Source organism: Barbus barbus (genome assembly GCF_936440315.1).
Source record: "Barbus barbus genome assembly, chromosome: 3".
Lineage (NCBI taxonomy): Eukaryota > Metazoa > Chordata > Actinopteri > Cypriniformes > Cyprinidae > Barbus > Barbus barbus.
Window position 1 is genome coordinate 11,686,492 of NC_136731.1, and position 24,139 is coordinate 11,710,630.

The following is a 24,139-nucleotide window of genomic DNA, read 5'->3' on the forward strand; positions in this document are numbered from 1 at the left end:
GAAAGAAGCATTTCAGCATTTGTGGCCTTGTTTTCTCTTCATTTGCTTAGTTGCTCTAAACGTAACATTAGTGTTCTTAGAAACGCTAAACAACTAATTCTGTTCATGGAAAGCTCTGACATGACTTACTATGCAAAAAAGTTCTAACCATGAAACTCTGTCTTCTGCACTGCTAATAACATTTAGTTTAATGAGAAAGAATCAACTTTCATGTACTTCAGCTTTACTGTTAAAATTGCATAAAACAGCTTTCTCTCACTGAGAAAGAAGCTGTTCAGCATCTGTGGCTTGTTTTCTCCTCATTTTCTTAGTTCCTCTAAACGCAGCATTAGTGTTCTCAGAAGCGCTAAACAACTAATTCTGTTCATGGAAGCTTTAACATGACTTACTATGCAAAAAAATTCTAACATGAAAATCTGTCTTCTGCACTGCAAATAACATTCATTTTAATGAAAAAGAATCAACTTTCATGTACTTCAGCTTTACTGTTAAAATTGCATAAAACAGCCTTTTCTCACTGAGAAAGAAGCATTTCAGCATTTGTGGCCTTGTTTTCTCTTCATTTGCTTAGTTGCTCTAAACGTAACATTAGTGTTCTTAGAAACACTAAACAACTAATTCTGTTCATGGAAAGCTCTGACATGACTTACTATGCAAAAAAGTTCTAACCCATGAAACTCTGTCTTCTGCACTGCTAATAACATTTAGTTTAATGAGAAAGAATCAACTTTCATGTACTTCAGCTTTACTGTTAAAATTGCATAAAACAGCTTTCTCTCACTGAGAAAGAAGCTGTTCAGCATCTGTGGCTTGTTTTCTCCTCATTTTCTTAGTAACTCTAAACGCAGCATTAGTGTTCTCAGAAGCGCTAAACAACTAATTCTGTTCATGGAAAGCTCTGACATGACTTACTATGCAAAAAAGTTCTAACCCATGAAACTCTGTCTTCTGCACTGCTAATAAAATTTAGTTTAATGAGAAAGAATCAACTTTCATGTACTACAGCTTTACTGTTAAAATTGCATAAAACAGCTTTCTCTCACTGAGAAAGAAGCTGTTCAGCATCTGTGGCCTTGTTTTCTCTGCATTTGCTTAGTTGCTCTAAACGCAGCATTAGTGTTCTCAGAAGCGCTAAACAACTAAGTCTGTTCATGGAAGCTTTAACATGACTTACTATGCAAAAAAATTCTAACCCATGAAAATCTGTCTTCTGCACTGCAAATAACATTTAATTTAATGAGAAAAAAAAATCTTTCATGTACTTCAGCTTTACTGTTAAAATTGCATAAAACAGCTTTCTCTCACTGAGAAAGAAGCTGTTCAGCATCTGTAGCCTTGTTTTCTCTTCATTTGCTTAGTTGCTCTAAATGCAGCATTAGTGGTCTTAAAAGCTCTAAACAACTAATTCTGTGAATGGAAGCTCAGACATGACTTACTATGCAAAAAAGCTCTAACCCATGAAAATATGTCTTCTGCACTGTTAATAACATTTCATTTAATGAAAAAGAATCAACTTTCATGTACTTCAGCTTTACTGTTAAAATTGCATAAAACATCCTTCTCTCACTGAGAAAGAAGCATTTCAGCATTTGTGGCCTTCTTTTCTCTTCATTTGCTTAGTTGCTCTAAACGTAACATTAGTGTTCTTAGAAACGCTAAACAACTAATTCTGTTCATGGAAAGCTCTGACATGACTTACTATGCAAAAAAGTTCTAACCCATGAAACTCTGTCTTCTGCACTGCTAATAACATTTAGTTTAATGAGAAAGAATCAACTTTCATGTACTTCAGCTTTACTGTTAAAATTGCATAAAACAGCTTTCTCTCACTGAGAAAGAAGCTGTTCAGCATCTGTGGCTTGTTTTCTCCTCATTTGCTTAGTTGCTCTAAACGCAGCATTAGTGTTCTCAGAAGCGCTAATCAACTAATTCTGTTCATGGAAGCTTTAACATGACTTACTATGCAAAAAAATTCTAACATGAAAATCTGTCTTCTGCACTGCAAATAACATTCATTTTAATGAAAAAGAATCAACTTTCATGTACTTCAGCTTTACTGTTAAAATTGCATAAAACAGCCTTCTCTCACTGAGAAAGAAGCATTTCAGCATTTGTGGCCTTGTTTTCTCTTCATTTGCTTAGTTGCTCTAAATGCAGCATTAGTGCTCTTAAAAGCTCTAAATACCTAATTCTGTTCATGGAAAGCTCAGACATGACTTACTATGCAAAAAAGCTCTAACCCATGAAAATATGTCTTCTGCACTGTTAATAACATTTCATTTAATGAAAAAGAATCAACTTTCATGTACTTCAGCTTTACTGTTAAAATTGCATAAAACAGCCTCCTCTCACTGAGAAAGAAGCTGTTCAGCATCTGTGGCCTTGTTTTCTCTTCATTTGCTTAGTTGCTCTAAATGCAGCATTAGTGCTCTTAAAAGCTCTAAACAACTAATTCTGTGAATAGAAAGCTCTGACATGACTTACTATGCAAAAAAGTTCTAACCCATGAAACTCTGTCTTCTGCACTGCTAATAACATTTAGTTTAATGAGAAAGAATCAACTTTCATGTACTACAGCTTTACTGTTAAAATTGCATAAAACATCCTTCTCTCACTGAGAAAGAAGCATTTCAGCATTTGTGGCCTTGTTTTCTCTTCATTTGCTTAGTTGCTCTAAACGTAACATTAGTGTTCTTAGAAACGCTAAACAACTAATTCTGTTCATGGAAAGCTCAGACATGACTTACTATGCAAAAAAGTTCTAACCCATGAAACTCTGTCTTCTGCACTGCTAATAACATTTAGTTTAATGAGAAAGAATCAACTTTCATGTACTACAGCTTTACTGTTAAAATTGCATAAAACAGCTTTCTCTCACTGAGAAAGAAGCTGTTCAGCATCTGTGGACTTGTTTTCTCTTCATTTGCTTAGTTGCTCTAAACGCAGCATTAGTGTTCTCAGAAGCGCTAAACAACTAAATCTGCTCATGGAAGCTTTAACATGACTTACTATGTAAAAAAATTCTAACCCATGAAAATCTTTCTTCTGCACTGCAAATAACATTTAATTTAATGAGAAAAAAAAATCTTTCATGTACTTCAGCTTTACTGTTAAAATTGCATAAAACAGCTTTCTCTCACTGAGAAAGAAGCTGTTCAGCATCTGTGGCCTTGTTTTCTCTTCATTTGCTTAGTTGCTCTAAATGCAGCATTAGTGCTCTTAAAAGCTCTAAACAACTAATTCTGTGAATGGAAGCTCAGACATGACTTACTATGCAAAAAAGCTCTAACCCATGAAAATATGTCTTCTGCACTGCTAATAACATTTAATTTAATGAAAAAGAATCAACTTTCATGTACTTCAGCTTTCCTGTTAAAATTGCATAAAACATCCTTCTCTCACTGAGAAAGAAGCATTTCAGCATTTGTGGCCTTCTTTTCTCTTCATTTGCTTAGTTGCTCTAAACGTAACATTAGTGTTCTTAGAAACGCTAAACAACTAATTCTGTTCATGGAAAGCTCTGACATGACTTACTATGCAAAAAAGTTCTAACCCATGAAACTCTGTCTTCTGCACTGCAAATAACATTTAGTTTAATGAGAAAGAATCAACTTTCATGTACTACAGCTTTACTGTTAAAATTGCATAAAACAGCTTTCTCTCACTGAGAAAGAAGCTGTTCAGCATCTGTGGCCTTGTTTTCTCTTCATTTGCTTAGTTGCTCTAAACGCAGCATTAGTGTTCTTAGAAACGCTAAACAACTAATTCTGTTCATGGAAAGCTCAGACATGACTTACTATGCAAAAAAGCTCTAACCCATGAAAATATGTCTTCTGCACTGTTAATAACATTTAATTTAATGAAAAAGAATCAACTTTCATGTACTTCAGCTTTACTGTTAAAATTGCATAAAACATCCTTCTCTCACTGAGAAAGAAGCATTTCAGCATTTGTGGCCTTGTTTTCTCTTCATTTGCTTAGTTGCTCTAAACGTAACATTAGTGTTCTTAGAAACGCTAAACAACTAATTCTGTTCATGGAAAGCTCTGACATGACTTACTATGCAAAAAAGTTCTAACCCATGAAACTCTGTCTTCTGCACTGCTAATAACATTTAGTTTAATGAGAAAGAATCAACTTTCATGTACTTCAGCTTTACTGTTAAAATTGCATAAAACGGCTTTCTCTCACTGAGAAAGAAGCTGTTCAGCATCTGTGGCCTTGTTTTCTCTTCATTTGCTTAGTTGCTCTAAACGCAGCATTAGTGTTCTCAGAAGCGCTAAACAACTAAGTCTGTTCATGGAAGCTTTAACATGACTTACTATGCAAAAAAATTCTAACCCATGAAAATCTGTCTTCTGCACTGCAAATAACATTTAATTTAATGAAAAAGAATCAACTTTCATGTACTTCAGCTTTACTGTTAAAATTGCATAAAACATCCTTCTCTCACTGAGAAAGAAGCATTTCAGTATTTGTGGCCTTGTTTTCTCTTCATTTGCTTAGTTGCTCTAAACGTAACATTAGTGTTCTTAGAAACGCTAAACAACTCATTCTGTTCATGGAAAGCTCAGACATGACTTACTATGCAAAAAAGCTCTAACCCATGAAAATATGTCTTCTGAACTGTTAATAACATTTCATTTAATGAAAAAGAATCAACTTTCATGTACTTCAGCTTTACTGTTAAAATTGCATAAAACATCCTTCTGTCACTGAGAAAGAAGCATTTCAGCATTTGTGGCCTTGTTTTCTCTTCATTTGCTTAGTTGCTCTAAACGCAACATTAGCGTTCTTAGAAGCGCTAAACAACTAAGTCTGTTCATGGAAGCTTTAACATGACTTACTATGCAAAAAAATTCTAACATGAAAATCTGTCTTCTGCACTGCAAATAACATTCATTTTAATGAAAAAGAATCAACTTTCATGTACTTCAGCTTTACTGTTAAAATTGCATAAAACAGCTTTCTCTCACTGAGAAAGAAGCTGTTCAGCATCTGTGGCTTGTTTTCTCCTCATTTGCTTAGTTGCTCTAAACGCAGCATTAGTGTTCTCAGAAGCGTTAATCAACTAATTCTGTTCATGGAAGCTTTAACATGACTTACTATGCAAAAAAATTCTAACATGAAAATCTGTCTTCTGCACTGCAAATAACATTCATTTTAATGAAAAAGAATCAACTTTCATGTACTTCAGCTTTACTGTTAAAATTGCATAAAACAGCCTTCTCTCACTGAGAAAGAAGCATTTCAGCATTTGTGGCCTTGTTTTCTCTTCATTTGCTTAGTTGCTCTAAACGCAGCATTAGTGTTCTCAGAAGCGCTAAACAACTAATTCTGTTCATGGAAGCTTTAACATGACTTACTATGCAAAAAAATTCTAACACATGAAAATCTTTCTTCTGCACTGCAAATAACATTTATTTTAATGAAAAAGAATCAACTTTCATGTACTTCAGCTTTACTGTTAAAATTGCATAAAACAGCTTTCTCTCACTGAGAAAGAAGCTGTTCAGCATCTGTGGCCTTGTCTTCTCTTCATTTGCTTAGTTGCTCTAAACGCAACATTAGTGTTCTTAGAAGCGCTAAACAACTAAGTCTGTTCATGGAAGCTTTAACATGACTTACTATTCAAAAAAATTCTAACCCATGAAAATCTGTCTTCTGCACTGCAAATAACATTCATTTTAATGAAAAAGAATCAACTTTCATGTACTTCAGCTTTACTGTTAAAATTGCATAAAACAGCCTTCTCTCACTGAGAAAGAAGCATTTCAGCATTTGTGGCCTTGTTTTCTCTTCATTTGCTTAGTTGCTCTAAACGTAACATTAGTGTTCTTAGAAACGCTAAACAACTAATTCTGTTCATGGAAAGCTCTGACATGACTTACTATGCAAAAAAGTTCTAACCATGAAACTCTGTCTTCTGCACTGCTAATAACATTTAGTTTAATGAGAAAGAATCAACTTTCATGTACTACAGCTTTACTGTTAAAATTGCATAAAACAGCTTTCTCTCACTGAGAAAGAAGCTGTTCAGCATCTGTGGCCTTGTTTTCTCTGCATTTGCTTAGTTGCTCTAAACGCAGCATTAGTGTTCTCAGAAGCGCTAAACAACTAAGTCTGTTCATGGAAGCTTTAACATGACTTACTATGCAAAAAAATTCTAACCCATGAAAATCTGTCTTCTGCACTGCAAATAACATTTAATTTAATGAGAAAAAAAAATCTTTCATGTACTTCAGCTTTACTGTTAAAATTGCATAAAACAGCTTTCTCTCACTGAGAAAGAAGCTGTTCAGCATCTGTAGCCTTGTTTTCTCTTCATTTGCTTAGTTGCTCTAAATGCAGCATTAGTGGTCTTAAAAGCTCTAAACAACTAATTCTGTGAATGGAAGCTCAGACATGACTTACTATGCAAAAAAGCTCTAACCCATGAAAATATGTCTTCTGCACTGTTAATAACATTTCATTTAATGAAAAAGAATCAACTTTCATGTACTTCAGCTTTACTGTTAAAATTGCATAAAACATCCTTCTCTCACTGAGAAAGAAGCATTTCAGCATTTGTGGCCTTCTTTTCTCTTCATTTGCTTAGTTGCTCTAAACGTAACATTAGTGTTCTTAGAAACGCTAAAAAACTAATTCTGTTCCTGGAAAGCTCTGACATGACTTACTATGCAAAAAAGTTCTAACCCATGAAACTCTGTCTTCTGCACTGCTAATAACATTTAGTTTAATGAGAAAGAATCAACTTTCATGTACTACAGCTTTACTGTTAAAATTGCATAAAACAGCTTTCTCTCACTGAGAAAGAAGCTGTTCAGCATCTGTGGCTTGTTTTCTCCTCATTTGCTTAGTTGCTCTAAACGCAGCATTAGTGTTCTCAGAAGCGCTAAACAACTAATTATGTTCATGGAAGCTTTAACATGACTTACTATGCAAAAAAATTCTGACATGAAAATCTGTCTTCTGCACTGCAAATAACATTCATTTTAATGAAAAAGAATCAACTTTCATGTACTTCAGCTTTACTGTTAAAATTGCATAAAACAGCCTTCTCTCACTGAGAAAGAAGCATTTCAGCATTTGTGGCCTTGTTTTCTCTTCATTTGCTTAGTTGCTCTAAACGTAACATTAGTGTTCTTAGAAACGCTAAACAACTAATTCTGTTCATGGAAAGCTCTGACATGACTTACTATGCAAAAAAGTTCTAACCCATGAAACTCTGTCTTCTGCACTGCTAATAACATTTAGTTTAATGAGAAAGAATCAACTTTCATGTACTTCAGCTTTACTGTTAAAATTGCATAAAACAGCTTTCTCTCACTGAGAAAGAAGCTGTTCAGCATCTGTTGCTTGTTTTCTCCTCATTTGCTTAGTTGCTCTAAACGCAGCATTAGTGTTCTCAGAAGCGCTAAACAACTAATTCTGTTCATGGAAGCTTTAACATGACTTACTATGCAAAAAAATTCTAACATGAAAATCTGTCTTCTGCACTGCAAATAACATTCATTTTAATGAAAAAGAATCAACTTTCATGTACTTCAGCTTTACTGTTAAAATTGCATAAAACAGCCTTTTCTCACTGAGAAAGAAGCATTTCAGCATTTGTGGCCTTGTTTTCTCTTAATTTGCTTAGTTGCTCTAAACGTAACATTAGTGTTCTTAGAAACGCTAAATAACTAATTCTGTTCATGGAAAGCTCTGACATGACTTACTATGCAAAAAAGTTCTAACCCATGAAACTCTGTCTTCTGCACTGCTAATAACATTTAGTTTAATGAGAAAGAATCAACTTTCATGTACTTCAGCTTTACTGTTAAAATTGCATAAAACAACTTTCTCTCACTGAGAAAGAAGCTGTTCAGCATCTGTGGCTTGTTTTCTCCTCATTTGCTTAGTTGCTTTAAACGCAGCATTAGTGTTCTCAGAAGCGCTAAACAACTAATTCTGTTCATGGAAGCTTTAACATGACTTACTATGCAAAAAAATTCTAACATGAAAATCTGTCTTCTGCACTGCAAATAACACTCATTTTAATGAAAAAGAATCAACTTTCATGTACTTCAGCTTTACTGTTAAAATTGCATAAAACAGCCTTTTCTCACTGAGAAAGAAGCATTTCAGCATTTGTGGCCTTGTTTTCTCTTCATTTGCTTAGTTGCTCTAAACGTAACATTAGTGTTCTTAGAAACGCTAAACAACTAATTCTGTTCATGGAAAGCTCTGACATGACTTACTATGCAAAAAAGTTCTAACCATGAAACTCTGTCTTCTGCACTGCTAATAACATTTAGTTTAGTGAGAAAGAATCAACTTTCATGTACTTCAGCTTTACTGTTAAAATTGCATAAAACAGCTTTCTCTCACTGAGAAAGAAGCTGTTCAGCATCTGTGGCTTGTTTTCTCCTCATTTTCTTAGTTGCTCTAAACGCAGCATTAGTGTTCTCAGAAGCGCTAAACAACTAATTCTGTTCATGGAAGCTTTAACATGACTTACTATGCAAAAAAGTTCTAACCCATGAAACTCTGTCTTCTGCACTGCTAATAACATTTAGTTTAATGAGAAAGAATCAACTTTCATGTACTTCAGCTTTACTGTTAAAATTGCATAAAACAGCTTTCTCTCACTGAGAAAGAAGCTGTTCAGCATCTGTGGCCTTGTTTTCTCTTCATTTGCTTAGTTGCTCTAAACGCAGCATTAATGTTCTCAGAAGCGCTAAACAACTAAGTCTGTTCATGGAAGCTTTAACATGACTTACTATGCAAAAAAATTCTAACCCATGAAAATCTGTCTTCTGCACTGCAAATAACGTTTAATTTAATGAGAAAAAAAAAATCTTTCATGTACTTCAGCTTTACTGTTAAAATTGCATAAAACAGCTTTCTCTCACTGAGAAAGAAGCTGTTCAGCATCTGTGGCTTGTTTTCTCCTCATTTGCTTAGTTGCTCTAAACGCAGCATTAGTGTTCTCAGAAGCGCTAAACAACTAATTCTGTTCATGGAAGCTTTAACATGACTTACTATGCAAAAAAATTCTAACATGAAAATCTGTCTTCTGCACTGCAAATAACATTCATTTTAATGAAAAAGAATCAACTTTCATGTACTTCAGCTTTACTGTTAAAATTGCATAAAACAGCTTTCTCTCACTGAGAAAGAAGCTGTTCAGCATCTGTGGCTTGTTTTCTCCTCATTTGCTTAGTTGCTCTAAACGCAGCATTAGTGTTCTCAGAAGCGCTAATCAACTAATTCTGTTCATGGAAGCTTTAACATGACTTACTATGCAAAAAAATTCTAACATGAAAATCTGTCTTCTGCACTGCAAATAACATTCATTTTAATGAAAAAGAATCAACTTTCATGTACTTCAGCTTTACTGTTAAAATTGCATAAAACAGCTTTCTCTCACTGAGAAAGAAGCTGTTCAGCATCTGTGGCCTTGTCTTCTCTTCATTTGCTTAGTTGCTCTAAACGCAACATTAGTGTTCTTAGAAGCGCTAAACAACTAAGTCTGTTCATGGAAGCTTTAACATGACTTACTATGCAAAAAAATTCTAACATGAAAATCTGTCTTCTGCACTGCAAATAACATTCATTTTAATGAAAAAGAATCAACTTTCATGTACTTCAGCTTTACTGTTAAAATTGCATAAAACAGCCTTTTCTCACTGAGAAAGAAGCTGTTCAGCATCTGTAGCCTTGTTTTCTCTTCATTTGCTTAGTTGCTCTAAATGCAGCATTAGTGGTCTTAAAAGCTCTAAACAACTAATTCTGTGAATGGAAGCTCAGACATGACTTACTATGCAAAAAAGCTCTAACCCATGAAAATATGTCTTCTGCACTGTTAATAACATTTCATTTAATGAAAAAGAATCAACTTTCATGTACTTCAGCTTTACTGTTAAAATTGCATAAAACATCCTTCTCTCACTGAGAAAGAAGCATTTCAGCATTTGTGGCCTTCTTTTCTCTTCATTTGCTTAGTTGCTCTAAACGTAACATTAGTGTTCTTAGAAACGCTAAAAAACTAATTCTGTTCCTGGAAAGCTCTGACATGACTTACTATGCAAAAAAGTTCTAACCCATGAAACTCTGTCTTCTGCACTGCTAATAACATTTAGTTTAATGAGAAAGAATCAACTTTCATGTACTACAGCTTTACTGTTAAAATTGCATAAAACAGCTTTCTCTCACTGAGAAAGAAGCTGTTCAGCATCTGTGGCTTGTTTTCTCCTCATTTGCTTAGTTGCTCTAAACGCAGCATTAGTGTTCTCAGAAGCGCTAAACAACTAATTATGTTCATGGAAGCTTTAACATGACTTACTATGCAAAAAAATTCTAACATGAAAATCTGTCTTCTGCACTGCAAATAACATTCATTTTAATGAAAAAGAATCAACTTTCATGTACTTCAGCTTTACTGTTAAAATTGCATAAAACAGCCTTCTCTCACTGAGAAAGAAGCATTTCAGCATTTGTGGCCTTGTTTTCTCTTCATTTGCTTAGTTGCTCTAAACGTAACATTAGTGTTCTTAGAAACGCTAAACAACTAATTCTGTTCATGGAAAGCTCTGACATGACTTACTATGCAAAAAAGTTCTAACCCATGAAACTCTGTCTTCTGCACTGCTAATAACATTTAGTTTAATGAGAAAGAATCAACTTTCATGTACTTCAGCTTTACTGTTAAAATTGCATAAAACAGCTTTCTCTCACTGAGAAAGAAGCTGTTCAGCATCTGTGGCTTGTTTTCTCCTCATTTGCTTAGTTGCTCTAAACGCAGCATTAGTGTTCTCAGAAGCGCTAAACAACTAATTCTGTTCATGGAAGCTTTAACATGACTTACTATGCAAAAAAATTCTAACATGAAAATCTGTCTTCTGCACTGCAAATAACATTCATTTTAATGAAAAAGAATCAACTTTCATGTACTTCAGCTTTACTGTTAAAATTGCATAAAACAGCCTTTTCTCACTGAGAAAGAAGCATTTCAGCATTTGTGGCCTTGTTTTCTCTTCATTTGCTTAGTTGCTCTAAACGTAACATTAGTATTCTTAGAAACACTAAACAACTAATTCTGTTCATGGAAAGCTCTGACATGACTTACTATGCAAAAAAGTTCTAACCATGAAACTCTGTCTTCTGCACTGCTAATAACATTTAGTTTAATGAGAAAGAATCAACTTTCATGTACTTCAGCTTTACTGTTAAAATTGCATAAAACAGCTTTCTCTCACTGAGAAAGAAGCTGTTCAGCATCTGTGGCTTGTTTTCTCCTCATTTTCTTAGTTGCTCTAAACGCAGCATTAGTGTTCTCAGAAGCGCTAAACAACTAATTCTGTTCATGGAAGCTTTAACATGACTTACTATGCAAAAAAATTCTAACATGAAAATCTGTCTTCTGCACTGCAAATAACATTCATTTTAATGAAAAAGAATCAACTTTCATGTACTTCAGCTTTACTGTTAAAATTGCATAAAACAGCTTTCTCTCACTGAGAAAGAAGCTGTTCAGCATCTGTGGCTTGTTTTCTCCTCATTTGCTTAGTTGCTCTAAACGCAGCATTAGTGTTCTCAGAAGCGCTAATCAACTAATTCTGTTCATGGAAGCTTTAACATGACTTACTATGCAAAAAAATTCTAACATGAAAATCTGTCTTCTGCACTGCAAATAACATTCATTTTAATGAAAAAGAATCAACTTTCATGTACTTCAGCTTTACTGTTAAAATTGCATAAAACAGCTTTCTCTCACTGAGAAAGAAGCTGTTCAGCATCTGTGGCCTTGTCTTCTCTTCATTTGCTTAGTTGCTCTAAACGCAACATTAGTGTTCTTAGAAGCGCTAAACAACTAAGTCTGTTCATGAAAGCTTTAACATGACTTACTATGCAAAAAAATTCTAACATGAAAATCTGTCTTCTGCACTGCAAATAACATTCATTTTAATGAAAAAGAATCAACTTTCATGTACTTCAGCTTTACTGTTAAAATTGCATAAAACAGCCTTTTCTCACTGAGAAAGAAGCTGTTCAGCATCTGTAGCCTTGTTTTCTCTTCATTTGCTTAGTTGCTCTAAATGCAGCATTAGTGGTCTTAAAAGCTCTAAACAACTAATTCTGTGAATGGAAGCTCAGACATGACTTACTATGCAAAAAAGCTCTAACCCATGAAAATATGTCTTCTGCACTGTTAATAACATTTAATTTAATGAAAAAGAATCAACTTTCATGTACTTCAGCTTTACTGTTAAAATTGCATAAAACATCCTTCTCTCACTGAGAAAGAAGCATTTCAGCATTTGTGGCCTTGTTTTCTCTTCATTTGCTTAGTTGCTCTAAACGTAACATTAGTGTTCTTAGAAACGCTAAACAACTAATTCTGTTCATGGAAAGCTCAGACATGACTTACTATGCAAAAAAGCTCTAATCCATGAAAATATGTCTTCTGCACTGTTAATAACATTTCATTTAATGAAAAAGAATCAACTTTCATGTACTTCAGCTTTACTGTTAAAATTGCATAAAACATCCTTCTCTCACTGAGAAAGAAGCATTTCAGCATTTGTGGCCTTGTTTTCTCTTCATTTGCTTAGTTGCTCTAAACGTAACATTAGTGTTCTTAGAAACGCTAAACAACTAATTCTGTTCATGGAAAGCTCTGACATGACTTACTATGCAAAAAAGTTCTAACCATGAAACTCTGTCTTCTGCACTGCTAATAACATTTAGTTTAATGAGAAAGAATCAACTTTCATGTACTTCAGCTTTACTGTTAAAATTGCATAAAACAGCTTTCTCTCACTGAGAAAGAAGCTGTTCAGCATCTGTGGCTTGTTTTCTCCTCATTTTCTTAGTTGCTCTAAACGCAGCATTAGTGTTCTCAGAAGCGCTAAACAACTAATTCTGTTCATGGAAGCTTTAACATGACTTACTATGCAAAAAAATTCTAACATGAAAATCTGTCTTCTGCACTGCAAATAACATTCATTTTAATGAAAAAGAATCAACTTTCATGTACTTCAGCTTTACTGTTAAAATTGCATAAAACAGCCTTTTCTCACTGAGAAAGAAGCATTTCAGCATTTGTGGCCTTGTTTTCTCTTCATTTGCTTAGTTGCTCTAAACGTAACATTAGTGTTCTTAGAAACACTAAACAACTAATTCTGTTCATGGAAAGCTCTGACATGACTTACTATGCAAAAAAGTTCTAACCCATGAAACTCTGTCTTCTGCACTGCTAATAACATTTAGTTTAATGAGAAAGAATCAACTTTCATGTACTTCAGCTTTACTGTTAAAATTGCATAAAACAGCTTTCTCTCACTGAGAAAGAAGCTGTTCAGCATCTGTGGCTTGTTTTCTCCTCATTTTCTTAGTAACTCTAAACGCAGCATTAGTGTTCTCAGAAGCGCTAAACAACTAATTCTGTTCATGGAAAGCTCTGACATGACTTACTATGCAAAAAAGTTCTAACCCATGAAACTCTGTCTTCTGCACTGCTAATAAAATTTAGTTTAATGAGAAAGAATCAACTTTCATGTACTACAGCTTTACTGTTAAAATTGCATAAAACAGCTTTCTCTCACTGAGAAAGAAGCTGTTCAGCATCTGTGGCCTTGTTTTCTCTGCATTTGCTTAGTTGCTCTAAACGCAGCATTAGTGTTCTCAGAAGCGCTAAACAACTAAGTCTGTTCATGGAAGCTTTAACATGACTTACTATGCAAAAAAATTCTAACCCATGAAAATCTGTCTTCTGCACTGCAAATAACATTTAATTTAATGAGAAAAAAAAATCTTTCATGTACTTCAGCTTTACTGTTAAAATTGCATAAAACATCCTTCTCTCACTGAGAAAGAAGCATTTCAGCATTTGTGGCCTTCTTTTCTCTTCATTTGCTTAGTTGCTCTAAACGTAACATTAGTGTTCTTAGAAACGCTAAACAACTAATTCTGTTCATGGAAAGCTCTGACATGACTTACTATGCAAAAAAGTTCTAACCCATGAAACTCTGTCTTCTGCACTGCTAATAACATTTAGTTTAATGAGAAAGAATCAACTTTCATGTACTTCAGCTTTACTGTTAAAATTGCATAAAACAGCTTTCTCTCACTGAGAAAGAAGCTGTTCAGCATCTGTGGCTTGTTTTCTCCTCATTTGCTTAGTTGCTCTAAACGCAGCATTAGTGTTCTCAGAAGCGCTAATCAACTAATTCTGTTCATGGAAGCTTTAACATGACTTACTATGCAAAAAAATTCTAACATGAAAATCTGTCTTCTGCACTGCAAATAACATTCATTTTAATGAAAAAGAATCAACTTTCATGTACTTCAGCTTTACTGTTAAAATTGCATAAAACAGCCTTCTCTCACTGAGAAAGAAGCATTTCAGCATTTGTGGCCTTGTTTTCTCTTCATTTGCTTAGTTGCTCTAAATGCAGCATTAGTGCTCTTAAAAGCTCTAAATACCTAATTCTGTTCATGGAAAGCTCAGACATGACTTACTATGCAAAAAAGCTCTAACCCATGAAAATATGTCTTCTGCACTGTTAATAACATTTCATTTAATGAAAAAGAATCAACTTTCATGTACTTCAGCTTTACTGTTAAAATTGCATAAAACAGCCTCCTCTCACTGAGAAAGAAGCTGTTCAGCATCTGTGGCCTTGTTTTCTCTTCATTTGCTTAGTTGCTCTAAATGCAGCATTAGTGCTCTTAAAAGCTCTAAACAACTAATTCTGTGAATAGAAAGCTCTGACATGACTTACTATGCAAAAAAGTTCTAACCCATGAAACTCTGTCTTCTGCACTGCTAATAACATTTAGTTTAATGAGAAAGAATCAACTTTCATGTACTACAGCTTTACTGTTAAAATTGCATAAAACATCCTTCTCTCACTGAGAAAGAAGCATTTCAGCATTTGTGGCCTTGTTTTCTCTTCATTTGCTTAGTTGCTCTAAACGTAACATTAGTGTTCTTAGAAACGCTAAACAACTAATTCTGTTCATGGAAAGCTCAGACATGACTTACTATGCAAAAAAGTTCTAACCCATGAAACTCTGTCTTCTGCACTGCTAATAACATTTAGTTTAATGAGAAAGAATCAACTTTCATGTACTACAGCTTTACTGTTAAAATTGCATAAAACAGCTTTCTCTCACTGAGAAAGAAGCTGTTCAGCATCTGTGGACTTGTTTTCTCTTCATTTGCTTAGTTGCTCTAAACGCAGCATTAGTGTTCTCAGAAGCGCTAAACAACTAAATCTGCTCATGGAAGCTTTAACATGACTTACTATGCAAAAAAATTCTAACCCATGAAAATCTTTCTTCTGCACTGCAAATAACATTTAATTTAATGAGAAAAAAAAATCTTTCATGTACTTCAGCTTTACTGTTAAAATTGCATAAAACAGCTTTCTCTCACTGAGAAAGAAGCTGTTCAGCATCTGTGGCCTTGTTTTCTCTTCATTTGCTTAGTTGCTCTAAACGCAGCATTAGTGTTCTCAGAAGCGCTAAACAACTAAGTCTGTTCATGGAAGCTTTAACATGACTTACTATGCAAAAAAATTCTAACCCATGAAAATCTGTCTTCTGCACTGCAAATAACATTTAATTTAATGAGAAAAAAAAATCTTTCATGTACTTCAGCTTTACTGTTAAAATTGCATAAAACAGCTTTCTCTCACTGAGAAAGAAGCTGTTCAGCATCTGTGGCCTTGTTTTCTCTTCATTTGCTTAGTTGCTCTAAATGCAGCATTAGTGCTCTTAAAAGCTCTAAACAACTAATTCTGTGAATGGAAGCTCAGACATGACTTACTATGCAAAAAAGCTCTAACCCATGAAAATATGTCTTCTGCACTGCTAATAACATTTAATTTAATGAAAAAGAATCAACTTTCATGTACTTCAGCTTTACTGTTAAAATTGCATAAAACATCCTTCTCTCACTGAGAAAGAAGCATTTCAGCATTTGTGGCCTTGTTTTCTCTTCATTTGCTTAGTTGCTCTAAACGTAACATTAGTGTTCTTAGAAACGCTAAACAACTAATTCTGTTCATGGAAAGCTCTGACATGACTTACTATGCAAAAAAGTTCTAACCATGAAACTCTGTCTTCTGCACTGCTAATAACATTTAGTTTAATGAGAAAGAATCAACTTTCATGTACTTCAGCTTTACTGTTAAAATTGCATAAAACAGCTTTCTCTCACTGAGAAAGAAGCTGTTCAGCATCTGTGGCTTGTTTTCTCCTCATTTTCTTAGTTGCTCTAAACGCAGCATTAGTGTTCTCAGAAGCGCTAAACAACTAATTCTGTTCATGGAAGCTTTAACATGACTTACTATGCAAAAAAATTCTAACATGAAAATCTGTCTTCTGCACTGCAAATAACATTCATTTTAATGAAAAAGAATCAACTTTCATGTACTTCAGCTTTACTGTTAAAATTGCATAAAACAGCCTTTTCTCACTGAGAAAGAAGCATTTCAGCATTTGTGGCCTTGTTTTCTCTTCATTTGCTTAGTTGCTCTAAACGTAACATTAGTGTTCTTACAAACACTAAACAACTAATTCTGTTCATGGAAAGCTCTGACATGACTTACTATGCAAAAAAGTTCTAACCCATGAAACTCTGTCTTCTGCACTGCTAATAACATTTAGTTTAATGAGAAAGAATCAACTTTCATGTACTTCAGCTTTACTGTTAAAATTGCATAAAACAGCTTTCTCTCACTGAGAAAGAAGCTGTTCAGCATCTGTGGCTTGTTTTCTCCTCATTTTCTTAGTAACTCTAAACGCAGCATTAGTGTTCTCAGAAGCGCTAAACAACTAATTCTGTTCATGGAAAGCTCTGACATGACTTACTATGCAAAAAAGTTCTAACCCATGAAACTCTGTCTTCTGCACTGCTAATAAAATTTAGTTTAATGAGAAAGAATCAACTTTCATGTACTACAGCTTTACTGTTAAAATTGCATAAAACAGCTTTCTCTCACTGAGAAAGAAGCTGTTCAGCATCTGTGGCCTTGTTTTCTCTGCATTTGCTTAGTTGCTCTAAACGCAGCATTAGTGTTCTCAGAAGCGCTAAACAACTAAGTCTGTTCATGGAAGCTTTAACATGACTTACTATGCAAAAAAATTCTAACCCATGAAAATCTGTCTTCTGCACTGCAAATAACATTTAATTTAATGAGAAAAAAAAATCTTTCATGTACTTCAGCTTTACTGTTAAAATTGCATAAAACAGCTTTCTCTCACTGAGAAAGAAGCTGTTCAGCATCTGTAGCCTTGTTTTCTCTTCATTTGCTTAGTTGCTCTAAATGCAGCATTAGTGGTCTTAAAAGCTCTAAACAACTAATTCTGTGAATGGAAGCTCAGACATGACTTACTATGCAAAAAAGCTCTAACCCATGAAAATATGTCTTCTGCACTGTTAATAACATTTCATTTAATGAAAAAGAATCAACTTTCATGTACTTCAGCTTTACTGTTAAAATTGCATAAAACATCCTTCTCTCACTGAGAAAGAAGCATTTCAGCATTTGTGGCCTTCTTTTCTCTTCATTTGCTTAGTTGCTCTAAACGTAACATTAGTGTTCTTAGAAACGCTAAACAACTAATTCTGTTCATGGAAAGCTCTGACATGACTTACTATGCAAAAAAGTTCTAACCCATGAAACTCTGTCTTCTGCACTGCTAATAACATTTAGTTTAATGAGAAAGAATCAACTTTCATGTACTTCAGCTTTACTGTTAAAATTGCATAAAACAGCTTTCTCTCACTGAGAAAGAAGCTGTTCAGCATCTGTGGCTTGTTTTCTCCTCATTTGCTTAGTTGCTCTAAACGCAGCATTAGTGTTCTCAGAAGCGCTAATCAACTAATTCTGTTCATGGAAGCTTTAACATGACTTACTATGCAAAAAAATTCTAACATGAAAATCTGTCTTCTGCACTGCAAATAACATTCATTTTAATGAAAAAGAATCAACTTTCATGTACTTCAGCTTTACTGTTAAAATTGCATAAAACAGCCTTCTCTCACTGAGAAAGAAGCATTTCAGCATTTGTGGCCTTGTTTTCTCTTCATTTGCTTAGTTGCTCTAAATGCAGCATTAGTGCTCTTAAAAGCTCTAAATACCTAATTCTGTTCATGGAAAGCTCAGACATGACTTACTATGCAAAAAAGCTCTAACCCATGAAAATATGTCTTCTGCACTGTTAATAACATTTCATTTAATGAAAAAGAATCAACTTTCATGTACTTCAGCTTTACTGTTAAAATTGCATAAAACAGCCTCCTCTCACTGAGAAAGAAGCTGTTCAGCATCTGTGGCCTTGTTTTCTCTTCATTTGCTTAGTTGCTCTAAATGCAGCATTAGTGCTCTTAAAAGCTCTAAACAACTAATTCTGTGAATAGAAAGCTCTGACATGACTTACTATGCAAAAAAGTTCTAACCCATGAAACTCTGTCTTCTGCACTGCTAATAACATTTAGTTTAATGAGAAAGAATCAACTTTCATGTACTACAGCTTTACTGTTAAAATTGCATAAAACATCCTTCTCTCACTGAGAAAGAAGCATTTCAGCATTTGTGGCCTTGTTTTCTCTTCATTTGCTTAGTTGCTCTAAACGTAACATTAGTGTTCTTAGAAACGCTAAACAACTAATTCTGTTCATGGAAAGCTCAGACATGACTTACTATGCAAAAAAGTTCTAACCCATGAAACTCTGTCTTCTGCACTGCTAATAACATTTAGTTTAATGAGAAAGAATCAACTTTCATGTACTACAGCTTTACTGTTAAAATTGCATAAAACAGCTTTCTCTCACTGAGAAAGAAGCTGTTCAGCATCTGTGGACTTGTTTTCTCTTCATTTGCTTAGTTGCTCTAAACGCAGCATTAGTGTTCTCAGAAGCGCTAAACAACTAAATCTGCTCATGGAAGCTTTAACATGACTTACTATGTAAAAAAATTCTAACCCATGAAAATCTTTCTTCTGCACTGCAAATAACATTTAATTTAATGAGAAAAAAAAATCTTTCATGTACTTCAGCTTTACTGTTAAAATTGCATAAAACAGCTTTCTCTCACTGAGAAAGAAGCTGTTCAGCATCTGTGGCCTTGTTTTCTCTTCATTTGCTTAGTTGCTCTAAATGCAGCATTAGTGCTCTTAAAAGCTCTAAACAACTAATTCTGTGAATGGAAGCTCAGACATGACTTACTATGCAAAAAAGCTCTAACCCATGAAAATATGTCTTCTGCACTGCTAATAACATTTAATTTAATGAAAAAGAATCAACTTTCATGTACTTCAGCTTTCCTGTTAAAATTGCATAAAACATCCTTCTCTCACTGAGAAAGAAGCATTTCAGCATTTGTGGCCTTCTTTTCTCTTCATTTGCTTAGTTGCTCTAAACGTAACATTAGTGTTCTTAGAAACGCTAAACAACTAATTCTGTTCATGGAAAGCTCTGACATGACTTACTATGCAAAAAAGTTCTAACCCATGAAACTCTGTCTTCTGCACTGCAAATAACATTTAGTTTAATGAGAAAGAATCAACTTTCATGTACTACAGCTTTACTGTTAAAATTGCATAAAACAGCTTTCTCTCACTGAGAAAGAAGCTGTTCAGCATCTGTGGCCTTGTTTTCTCTTCATTTGCTTAGTTGCTCTAAACGCAGCATTAGTGTTCTTAGAAACGCTAAACAACTAATTCTGTTCATGGAAAGCTCAGACATGACTTACTATGCAAAAAAGCTCTAACCCATGAAAATATGTCTTCTGCACTGTTAATAACATTTAATTTAATGAAAAAGAATCAACTTTCATGTACTTCAGCTTTACTGTTAAAATTGCATAAAACATCCTTCTCTCACTGAGAAAGAAGCATTTCAGCATTTGTGGCCTTGTTTTCTCTTCATTTGCTTAGTTGCTCTAAACGTAACATTAGTGTTCTTAGAAACGCTAAACAACTAATTCTGTTCATGGAAAGCTCTGACATGACTTACTATGCAAAAAAGTTCTAACCCATGAAACTCTGTCTTCTGCACTGCTAATAACATTTAGTTTAATGAGAAAGAATCAACTTTCATGTACTTCAGCTTTACTGTTAAAATTGCATAAAACGGCTTTCTCTCACTGAGAAAGAAGCTGTTCAGCATCTGTGGCCTTGTTTTCTCTTCATTTGCTTAGTTGCTCTAAACGCAGCATTAGTGTTCTCAGAAGCGCTAAACAACTAAGTCTGTTCATGGAAGCTTTAACATGACTTACTATGCAAAAAAATTCTAACCCATGAAAATCTGTCTTCTGCACTGCAAATAACATTTAATTTAATGAAAAAGAATCAACTTTCATGTACTTCAGCTTTACTGTTAAAATTGCATAAAACATCCTTCTCTCACTGAGAAAGAAGCATTTCAGTATTTGTGGCCTTGTTTTCTCTTCATTTGCTTAGTTGCTCTAAACGTAACATTAGTGTTCTTAGAAACGCTAAACAACTCATTCTGTTCATGGAAAGCTCAGACATGACTTACTATGCAAAAAAGCTCTAACCCATGAAAATATGTCTTCTGAACTGTTAATAACATTTCATTTAATGAAAAAGAATCAACTTTCATGTACTTCAGCTTTACTGTTAAAATTGCATAAAACATCCTTCTGTCACTGAGAAAGAAGCATTTCAGCATTTGTGGCCTTGTTTTCTCTTCATTTGCTTAGTTGCTCTAAACGCAACATTAGCGTTCTTAGAAGCGCTAAACAACTAAGTCTGTTCATGGAAGCTTTAACATGACTTACTATGCAAAAAAATTCTAACATGAAAATCTGTCTTCTGCACTGCAAATAACATTCATTTTAATGAAAAAGAATCAACTTTCATGTACTTCAGCTTTACTGTTAAAATTGCATAAAACAGCTTTCTCTCACTGAGAAAGAAGCTGTTCAGCATCTGTGGCTTGTTTTCTCCTCATTTGCTTAGTTGCTCTAAACGCAGCATTAGTGTTCTCAGAAGCGTTAATCAACTAATTCTGTTCATGGAAGCTTTAACATGACTTACTATGCAAAAAAATTCTAACATGAAAATCTGTCTTCTGCACTGCAAATAACATTCATTTTAATGAAAAAGAATCAACTTTCATGTACTTCAGCTTTACTGTTAAAATTGCATAAAACAGCCTTCTCTCACTGAGAAAGAAGCATTTCAGCATTTGTGGCCTTGTTTTCTCTTCATTTGCTTAGTTGCTCTAAACGCAGCATTAGTGTTCTCAGAAGCGCTAAACAACTAATTCTGTTCATGGAAGCTTTAACATGACTTACTATGCAAAAAAATTCTAACACATGAAAATCTTTCTTCTGCACTGCAAATAACATTTATTTTAATGAAAAAGAATCAACTTTCATGTACTTCAGCTTTACTGTTAAAATTGCATAAAACAGCTTTCTCTCACTGAGAAAGAAGCTGTTCAGCATCTGTGGCCTTGTCTTCTCTTCATTTGCTTAGTTGCTCTAAACGCAACATTAGTGTTCTTAGAAGCGCTAAACAACTAAGTCTGTTCATGGAAGCTTTAACATGACTTACTATTCAAAAAAATTCTAACCCATGAAAATCTGTCTTCTGCACTGCAAATAACATTCATTTTAATGAAAAAGAATCAACTTTCATGTACTTCAGCTTTACTGTTAAAATTGCATAAAACAGCCTTCTCTCACTGAGAAAGAAGCATTTCAGCATTTGTGGCCTTGTTTTCTCTTCATTTGCTTAGTTGCTCTAAACGTAACATTAGTGTTCTTAGAAACGCTAAACAACTAATTCTGTTCATGGAAAGCTCTGACATGACTTACTATGCAAAAAAGTTCTAACCATGAAACTCTGTCTTCTGCACTGCTAATAACATTTAGTTTAATGAGAAAGAATCAACTTTCATGTACTACAGCTTTACTGTTAAAATTGCATAAAACAGCTTTCTCTCACTGAGAAAGAAGCTGTTCAGCATCTGTGGCCTTGTTTTCTCTGCATTTGCTTAGTTGCTCTAAACGCAGCATTAGTGTTCTCAGAAGCGCTAAACAACTAAGTCTGTTCATGGAAGCTTTAACATGACTTACTATGCAAAAAAATTCTAACCCATGAAAATCTGTCTTCTGCACTGCAAATAACATTTAATTTAATGAGAAAAAAAAATCTTTCATGTACTTCAGCTTTACTGTTAAAATTGCATAAAACAGCTTTCTCTCACTGAGAAAGAAGCTGTTCAGCATCTGTAGCCTTGTTTTCTCTTCATTTGCTTAGTTGCTCTAAATGCAGCATTAGTGGTCTTAAAAGCTCTAAACAACTAATTCTGTGAATGGAAGCTCAGACATGACTTACTATGCAAAAAAGCTCTAACCCATGAAAATATGTCTTCTGCACTGTTAATAACATTTCATTTAATGAAAAAGAATCAACTTTCATGTACTTCAGCTTTACTGTTAAAATTGCATAAAACATCCTTCTCTCACTGAGAAAGAAGCATTTCAGCATTTGTGGCCTTCTTTTCTCTTCATTTGCTTAGTTGCTCTAAACGTAACATTAGTGTTCTTAGAAACGCTAAAAAACTAATTCTGTTCCTGGAAAGCTCTGACATGACTTACTATGCAAAAAAGTTCTAACCCATGAAACTCTGTCTTCTGCACTGCTAATAACATTTAGTTTAATGAGAAAGAATCAACTTTCATGTACTACAGCTTTACTGTTAAAATTGCATAAAACAGCTTTCTCTCACTGAGAAAGAAGCTGTTCAGCATCTGTGGCTTGTTTTCTCCTCATTTGCTTAGTTGCTCTAAACGCAGCATTAGTGTTCTCAGAAGCGCTAAACAACTAATTATGTTCATGGAAGCTTTAACATGACTTACTATGCAAAAAAATTCTGACATGAAAATCTGTCTTCTGCACTGCAAATAACATTCATTTTAATGAAAAAGAATCAACTTTCATGTACTTCAGCTTTACTGTTAAAATTGCATAAAACAGCCTTCTCTCACTGAGAAAGAAGCATTTCAGCATTTGTGGCCTTGTTTTCTCTTCATTTGCTTAGTTGCTCTAAACGTAACATTAGTGTTCTTAGAAACGCTAAACAACTAATTCTGTTCATGGAAAGCTCTGACATGACTTACTATGCAAAAAAGTTCTAACCCATGAAACTCTGTCTTCTGCACTGCTAATAACATTTAGTTTAATGAGAAAGAATCAACTTTCATGTACTTCAGCTTTACTGTTAAAATTGCATAAAACAGCTTTCTCTCACTGAGAAAGAAGCTGTTCAGCATCTGTTGCTTGTTTTCTCCTCATTTGCTTAGTTGCTCTAAACGCAGCATTAGTGTTCTCAGAAGCGCTAAACAACTAATTCTGTTCATGGAAGCTTTAACATGACTTACTATGCAAAAAAATTCTAACATGAAAATCTGTCTTCTGCACTGCAAATAACATTCATTTTAATGAAAAAGAATCAACTTTCATGTACTTCAGCTTTACTGTTAAAATTGCATAAAACAGCCTTTTCTCACTGAGAAAGAAGCATTTCAGCATTTGTGGCCTTGTTTTCTCTTCATTTGCTTAGTTGCTCTAAACGTAACATTAGTGTTCTTAGAAACGCTAAATAACTAATTCTGTTCATGGAAAGCTCTGACATGACTTACTATGCAAAAAAGTTCTAACCCATGAAACTCTGTCTTCTGCACTGCTAATAACATTTAGTTTAATGAGAAAGAATCAACTTTCATGTACTTCAGCTTTACTGTTAAAATTGCATAAAACAACTTTCTCTCACTGAGAAAGAAGCTGTTCAGCATCTGTGGCTTGTTTTCTCCTCATTTGCTTAGTTGCTTTAAACGCAGCATTAGTGTTCTCAGAAGCGCTAAACAACTAATTCTGTTCATGGAAGCTTTAACATGACTTACTATGCAAAAAAATTCTAACATGAAAATCTGTCTTCTGCACTGCAAATAACACTCATTTTAATGAAAAAGAATCAACTTTCATGTACTTCAGCTTTACTGTTAAAATTGCATAAAACAGCCTTTTCTCACTGAGAAAGAAGCATTTCAGCATTTGTGGCCTTGTTTTCTCTTCATTTGCTTAGTTGCTCTAAACGTAACATTAG